The sequence below is a fragment of the Hippichthys cyanospilos genome, chromosome 4, assembly GCF_059441005.1.
Source record: "Hippichthys cyanospilos isolate Australia breed blue-spotted pipefish chromosome 4, RoL_Hcya_1.0, whole genome shotgun sequence".
NCBI classification, from domain to species: domain Eukaryota; kingdom Metazoa; phylum Chordata; class Actinopteri; order Syngnathiformes; family Syngnathidae; genus Hippichthys; species Hippichthys cyanospilos.
The window spans coordinates 293,975-302,102 of record NC_142372.1 but is presented as its reverse complement, the minus strand read 5'-3'; the positions used below and the strand labels follow the sequence as shown (position 1 = coordinate 302,102).

Sequence of the window (8,128 nt, the reverse complement as noted above, 5' to 3'; positions counted from 1 at the left end):
TGAGTTTGAATCGGGTCGGGTTTGCGCTTCGGCCGATGTGACGGCGAAGGACCGGGAAATGCACGGCGTCACTCCAGTTTTTGTAGTATCCGGTATTTTCCGCGCTGTGAAGCGCGGCGGAATATAAGGCGCCCATTTCGGAATATAAGGCGCCCGTTTCGGAATATAAGGCGCCCGTTTTGGAATATAAGGCGCCCGTTTCGGAATATAAGGTGCCCGTTTTGGAATATAAGGCGCCCATTTCGGAATATAAGGCGCCCGTTTCGGAATATAAGGCGCCCATTTCAGAATCGCTTTTACGTCTGAGGCGCATAGACTAGAAGCCGCAGTAGCGGCTGGGCTTGCGTTATGCGTCCGCCAGATGGAGCCGCGCTCAAGGGGACGGCAACAAAGCAATCGTCGAAGGACCGTCATCAACGAAGAATCGAGAAAATCCGCGGAATGGGGAAAAATACCTCTGGGTTACTGGAGAAGACTTTTCCGAGCGGGGGTGTCAAACTCGATTCAGCTCGCGTCTTTTCCGACCCATTCAACCGTGCTAAATATTGATATGACTTTAAAACAACAACTTTAAAAGTATTTTTTGGAAATGTTGTCCAGAATAGTCAAACGTGACTATTAACCCCAACACATTCACATTACTATTAATCTAACATCAAAACCAATTCAATTGTTCATTCATTGATTCATTTTGGTCCCTCGCGATACAATAGTATACAATTCAAACCAAGTTGTGAAATTTTCCATCAAATTGCAATCTTCAAATATATTGTTTTGTTTTTCCAAACAGTTTGTTTGTTATAAATTGGTGCTTTCTTTGACAAAAAGCGGCGGTGTTTGCACCTTGTCTTTCTAAAAAGTGCTTGAGCGAGGCTTTACGAAGCGTACGGGATCGTGAGGCGCGCCGTCGGCTTATAGGTGCGCAAAATCCGCTACTCTGTGACCCCAAAATGATGGGTTAACGTTGTGTTTTTGGCTCATGGAATTGATTCTGCAGAACCCTTTAGCGGCTCGAAGGACCGATGCGCTTTTCCCGCTAGGTCACGCAAATGTTCTCTTTCTTGCAGCCCGCCCGCCCGCCCCCCCCGCCGTCGGCCGTCCCAGCGTTTGCTTCCACGCGGCGAGAGCTGACCGGCTGACCTGACCCAGCTCGCGATCGGTGTCCGTCGACAGGTACCGTAGAAAATGCCCGGTTCGCCCGCGTGGCGGTTGAGTTGCCGATCGGCGTGGATTTCATTTGATCGCTTGACGGGATGGCGTTCCATCAAAATCAACGACACGCAGTCAAGTACAATCGACGTTATATGTTGAAAACAAGTTCCACACGTAGCTTGTCCTTCGCTTTGTTCTCTAGAAATAAGCAGATGAATAAAAGCCAACGTGCGCAATCCAACCTACAAATGCACGAGTCAATCGGTAGATAGCCAAAATAAGGAAATAAAAAAATATCGTCCGCTTGACTCTTGAATTCCGGTCTTTTGAAATACTTGTGTTGTGGGCCCTCGACGACAATGCCGGTCAAACCTTTTTCTTTTCGAAGGGGGTAAAGGGCAGCCGACACCCTCGACTGACGCTTAACGCGTATGAAGCCGAGCGAGCGCTGTAGGGACCGCGGTCGGCGCCGTTACCGCGCATCCAACACATATGCGGCCATCCCTCGCCGCTTGCCGCCCTTTTTTTTTTTGTTTTTTTCACCGCGTGGATGAACGCTACTTGAGGAGAGCCTGAGTCCGACAACAACAGCCGCAACCTTTGGGATCGCAAGTAGCCACACCTTGAAATAAGGCGGAGTGGCGGGCCGATACGCTTGCTCATCCCCACCCACGATGGCGCCCATCGCGCGGAAATATAAATATGATTAGAATGAATAGGTTCGTAACAAACGACCGTTCGAACGGATCCGAGTGCCGTCACACGGAAGCCAATTGAATCGTTCGGCTTTCAAACATATCAAGTCGTCTTAGATGGGCAACGCGCCGCCGAGCTTTCCTTCAAATTGGAAACTGAGTTTAAAGCCTTACTCTTAAACTCAAACCATACCTTGAAAGCTTATTATTCTTCTTGTAATTATTTGTATTATGCCTACCGATATCATCGCAAGCATGATTTTAATCACGTAGCTTACGTCATTTCTCAACTATTTGTATTCCATTTTATTCTCGTGCGAAACCCGCGTTCTGTATATTTCTTTCGTTCGACATCCTTTTTGCCGTTATTATTGTTGTCGCTCTTAACAATATGTGGAGCCTGCGGCATTGTGCGATCGGGATTCATATTTCTTCGGAGTCATCTCATATGTCCCTGACGGAATTTAGTATGAGTCATGCTATAAATATGAATATAATACGCGCGCGTGTAGAGAGAAGGGGGGTGCCCAGTGGGCTCATGGCAGTTTGTGAAAATTGATCCGCGCTAAATTCTAAATCGATGCAAAGCTTTTTTTTTCGTGTGTTTTTCTCTGGGAAACTCGCAAAGGATCTTTCTCGACTCCCGAGCAGACGCGGCGCGCTGAAAACATGCGAAACGTTCATACTTTCAGTCAAATTTGATCACGAGGCTATTTCGCGTGACAAAGGAGAATCACGCGGGTCCGTCGCGTGGCCTTTCATCGCTCGCTAGAAAAAAAATACGTATGTATGTATATGTATATACAGTGCTACCTCTACTTTTGAAATTGGTTTGTTCCAGAAGTCATTTCGTAACGCGGATTTTTCGTAAAAAGAAGCGCTTCATTTTGAGCATGTAAGTTTACCTCGGTTTCATTTAAGGTCATGCCAACTACTTCCCATGCTAACATGCCAACGGCGTAACGCTAACGTCGGGCACGGCAGCGCGCCGGTTAACTGACGAGCCGAGAGGAAATGTTCGGCGAGTTGTTTTTTCTTTTGATGTGCTATTTCTACGCTTCAGTTTAGTTTAAGGTCATGCTAACGCAGGTCGTGCTAACGTCACGCTAGTTAACTGGCCATTCAAGCGGAAGTGTCCAGCGGTCCAAAGTGCTATGAATATTTGAATATGTCCATTGTTGGCCGTAGTTAACGTCCATTTTATGTTTGTTGGTTCCACGGTGTGAACTGTTGGTGCAGAGTGCGGATGAAGCCAGTGAAGGTAAAAAGTGCTCGAATATCAGATACCGGAAGGTGAGACGTGGCAGGTGGCCTCGTTTTACGTTAGTCTTGTTCGCCGGCGTCTCATTATGATAAGCCGACGATTTTGCCCTTCCTATCCTAAATTTTCTTTCGGAACTAACCATTTTTTTCGTAACGAGAGACGTCTGCGCAACAGGAAAAGATATACATGTGGTCGTAGAATAGTAGCGTAGGAGAGACCCCGCCCGCTCGCCGTCTCGTCTCCAAATATAGTCGCTCGCACCTCGTTTCAGCGTTCCCCGAAAGGACATCATGGGGGCGCGAGCCGGGCCCCGGTCCGCTTTCGTTAGTCGCGGTCCTTCTTAGCACGCCGAGGCTCGGTTAGCGCTTGGGCTTCTCGGCGGGTATAAATAAGACGTGATTGGCATCCCGGCGGAAGTCTCTTCACGTCTGCGTCTGACAGCCTTCATTTGCGGGACGAGTGTCACACTTGGCGGGAGTTAATGATGATAATTATTAGCCTTTTTATTTTTTTTTTTTACGTGGCAGGATAATTATTTAAGAGCTTTTGTGCGCGCCGTCCTAATCAGTACATGCAGATTGCGGGCGGCGCGGCGACAGATGACACTGGGATGCTTCCCGCCGAAGCCGCCTAGCCTAGCATAGCATAGCATAGCATAGCGGCGTTTGTTCTGCAGCCGGCCTACCCCGCCCGTGCCTTTTGCTCCTTTCGTTTCGTTTTCTCGGACCGACCGACGAGAGGGTAGCAAAAGGCGACGTGCGAATGCGCCGGTGCGGCTAGCTTGCGTCTTTCGACGGCAAAGCGGATAATTGCTAGGTGATATCCGTGTGGCGGGCATCTGCCGTGTCCTGATTGGCCCTCAACCGATTGACAAAACAAAGGGGAAAGAGACGAGAGCTTCCACCGTTAAAGGACTTTTGAGGCGTGCCGGGAGAAAGACCTTGTCCGCCTGTCGCCTCATCGCTTAGCGTCGCCGAGTGCCCCGGGGATGACGCGCTTCCGGGGGGCGTGGGGGCTTTTGCCGTAAGTGAATTGACTTCCTGTTTAGAGAAGCTAACTAGAAAGCGAGCGAGGGAACTTGTTATCCGGGGTCTGCTGGCCTACATTCCTGACTAATTGTATAATTGCCAACGCTCTCCAAATGAGCAAAGCCCACCCACCAATCCCCCACCCCGCCAAGTCTCCTCGACGCCCCCCCCCCCCCCCAAGCTCCAAAGCCCCTAACGCCAAGCATCCAAAACACTCGCTCGCTTCAAAGCGAAAGCACTAAAGAGCATTTTGGGACCAATAATTATTTCAATAAATGGATATTGTTCACCGACTCTCGCCGGTTAGCAAGCCTCCGCTAGTCTGATTAGCAGGCGGCGGCAAATGAGTGAAAGCTTCCCAGATAGCAAAAGATGTTAATTCAATGGTGAATTATGGTTGATATTTGGTTAAGGTTGATGGTCTGTGAAATACACGTGAGATACTATTAGTAACTATTACTATTATGAATTTTTTATTCATGGCAAAAGCTACTCAGCATTAGCTGCGGTTGTGACCCTAACCCTTAGCAAGAAGAAATAGAACCTTTAGCAAAAGACAAGCTAGTGCCGGGAAAGCGGCAGCCAGTCGGGCTAGTTAGCATAGAGCACTAGCCGAGCCGGTTAAGAAAAGCATCAGAAGTTGCTTACTGCGCAATAGTTAGCGCCCATCGACGGCTCTACCCTCTCTATATTTGTAATAGAGCGTGCAGCGGCCAGCCATAAATAAAGGGGCGCGCACGGGGGACGTTTGCTGCTCCTGTTTTACCCGCTCGGGGTCAAATTGAATTTGTCGTCTGCGAGCTTAGCGGCGGCTAACGCGATAGCGGACGCGGCGGGAGGGAGGCTAAAATCAAGCCGTTAACCGACGCCATCGATCGGCAAAAATGCGATTTGCATACGAGCCCGGCGATCGATGCGTTTAGCCGTTCCTTGGACCGCCCCCCGGGCTCCGGACCTTCGCTTCCCCCTCTTGAAATGTGATTTCCTGAGTTTGAAAGCGAGCGAGAGACTTGAAGCTAATGCCCATCGATTGGCCGCCTTCGCACACGAATACAAAGCGTTTGATTAGGCCACGATCGCGCGCGCGCGCGCTAAGCAGATACGCAAGCTAACTTCTTTTACACTTTTACAAAACATACATGCCTTCAACTCAAACTTTATTAGTCTACAATATAAAGGTGATCAGCGTAAGGGCTGTTGTTAAGAAAGCATAATAAACGTGTGTGTTTTTTTTCTTTCCTGCTACTTTTCATATACTTGGATGATTTCTAGGCTTTTTTTTTTCATTTTTTTTGAAGAGAAAATGATCTGGTAATGCGCTTTTGACTGTGCTTTCTATTGCGCTGGTTATTTTCCATTTGTTTGATGCTAGCGTAGTCGATTCAGTACTACGTAGCTTCTCGTATGTAGAGGGTCAGACCGGCCTATTTTTTCATGTTTAGGATCGAGAAATGATATAGTATTACACGCATCTTTGATTGTGCTTTTATTGATGTTGATGTTATCGCTGACTGACTGACGGGACGTCATCTTGATGTTATCTTTATGCTAGTGCAGTAGGTGCACTACTAGCGTTAGCCTTACAATCGATGTATTTTTATTGTTATTAGAGGAACGAATGCGTAGGTACGCTTTCCGTTTCCAATCCTGAACGTCGAAGCGTCTATTTTTTCCCGCCAAGTCTGTCGGCGTGCGTTAGCGTGTTAAGTGTTAGCGCACACGGTGCGCAAGGTGACATCTCCGCAGGGCCTCCTTCCAAACGCTTGCAGGAAAAAAAGCAAGATGAAAAAAACTCCAGGCGGGATAAAAAAACAACAAGAGGTGTTAAAAAGAGCAATATGTTGTTTTGATCCAGCTCCCGTCTGCTTGCGCGCTTCTTATTATAGCGTATTGATTCATCGCCATTGCGATGTCCAAGTCAAGGGCAGGATGGCGGCGGGGGTCCGGTGGGCGGGGGGGTCGGTCCAGACGCCGCGGTGAGCGCCCGTGCTCTCGGAAATAGCGTTTATTAGCACTCCGCTCGTCTATCGTCTTCATTTGGTAGTCTTGCACGCGCGTATATCCGCGTGCGTGTTTATATACGTGTAGGTATATAAATATATATGTACGTGTGCATGGGCCGGGGGCGGCGAGCGCGCGGGCCGCCGGCGGGCGTCCGCGCGGCAGCCGGAGCCGAGCGGCGCCTCGGCGCGCTCCACAAAAGGCTAATTGTTTTAGCCCAGATGTTGCGGCGGTGACGGCTCCACAACAAGCAGGATACAATGTTCCTACTGAGCTGATGAGCCCAATCAGTGAAATGATTAAAAATTGATTTTGTCCCTGTAATTACAGTATGTAAACTACTTAGCCGCCATTGCAAAGGAAGTGATTTTCTAATTACGTATATACTCTGGTGTCTAATGATTGCTTTTTTCAAGTAATGAAGAGAGGGTCCTAACGACTCCGCTGCCTCGTGTCGTTGGAGCAAGAAGGAAGGCGAGGGGGGTGGTGATGTTTGGGGGGAGGGGGTGATGTTTGGGGGGAGGGGGTGCCGCCGGGAGACGGCGGCCGCGCTTGACGTCCGGCGCCGCCCCTTTTCAAAAGAGCGATTTGGTGTGTCTCGACCGCGCTCTTACCCGTTGAAATTCCTTTTCCGTGCCCTCGCTACTTTTCTTGCGATCTCTCGACCTTTTGAGTCAGAGGACGAGCAATGGTCCGGTTAACGGAAAAATGGATTTCATTGATGACCGTCTCCCTTTTTCTTGATATTTTCCCGCCTTTTAAGTCAGACCAGACCCCCCCAAAAATGCTGTGTTTACGTACTTGGTTTTCCACCAAAAAACAAACCAAAAAGGCAAGAGTCAGATGTCTTTTATGTCCATAACTTTTTCAGGCGATAATTTCTTACCTTTGAAGTCAGACAAATGAGCAACTGCGCCTGTTCCTCCTGCATGGATTCTCCACCCATGACCATATCTATCGCTATGGCTAGTTCTCCGTCTTTGAAGTCCCACCAGACCCCTCAAAAATGTGTCTTTTTGATGTATGAATTTCATGTCTAAATTTGAACAAAAAAAGCAAACAAACGAGTAAAGAAAAGTTCAATCTACTTTTTGGAAATCAAGGAATCCCTCCAACTGAATGCGTAGGCCGGTGAAAATACGTCTTTGGGAATTTGAGTTCATTGCGTCATTCAAGAACGCAATTGTTGCATATCGCCTTCAGGATTTCTTTTTGAAAAGAATCAACTCTTGAAAGAACCGTTAGCGGGCTTTCTTCCTTCAATAGAAATGTCCGTTCCGAGAATGGTTTTGCCGTCCCGTGGCCCGGCCCGCTCCCGCGCAAAAGCCCCGTCCGTCCGTCCATCCCGGACCCAACCCGGGCCCCTCCGCCTCCGTTGCCAACGGCGGCGCCGAGACGGGCGGATTAAACCCGGGCTGATTTTAGCTTCCCGAGTGGGCCGGACCAAGAAAAAGTGTGTTTATGCCGCTGTGACGCAATAACAAAAGTTGGCCAAAATAGTCCAAGCGCAGCACGGTAGCCCTATGTTTGACACCCCCGGAGCCTAAAAGACGGCCATGGGTTTCGCCCCTTTGCCGCTAAGGCCAGGGGACGGCGGGGGGGCGGAAGGGGCGCCCGCTCCTCCGCTAAACGGAGGCCGTGACTCCTCGCCGCTTCCGAGGGCCGCAATCCGTTCCCCGCCTGGCTCGGGATCTCGCGCCTGTCGCTCACCCCTCTCCGGGATTAAGGCTTGTTTTCGGGACAGCTTCCGTGTTCTGTTTTGTTTTTTCTCAACCCTTACAACTCTTTGGAATAGGAAGCCAAATCCTTTTGCGCGGCGTCTTCTTCCCGAAACGGAGGCCGCATGCACAAAGAAGAGCGGCGCAACCTCACAATCGGTTTTATATTGATTTCATTTACCAGACGTGACTGCAGCTTATAAGACTTATTTCGCTCTTCTCATAAGGGTATGTACCGCATAAAAAAAATACAAATGAAAAAAAGCCATA

The 8,128-nt window shown here is 49.1% G+C and overlaps 1 protein-coding gene across 2 annotated transcripts in view; it reads left to right on the top strand.

Moving 5' to 3' along the window:
• The first annotated feature begins 1,080 nt into the window (after window positions 1-1,080).
• znf536 (zinc finger protein 536) overlaps window positions 1,081-8,128 on the top strand; it is a 131,935-nt gene continuing 124,887 nt past the window's right edge. Inside the window, exon 1 of one of the 2 annotated variants that reach the window (XM_088412906.1) lies at window positions 1,081-1,173. The gene's annotated coding sequence lies outside the window, so the exon portion shown is untranslated. The remainder of the gene's footprint in view (window positions 1,174-8,128) is intronic. The other variant, XM_088412907.1, reaches the window with a different exon arrangement.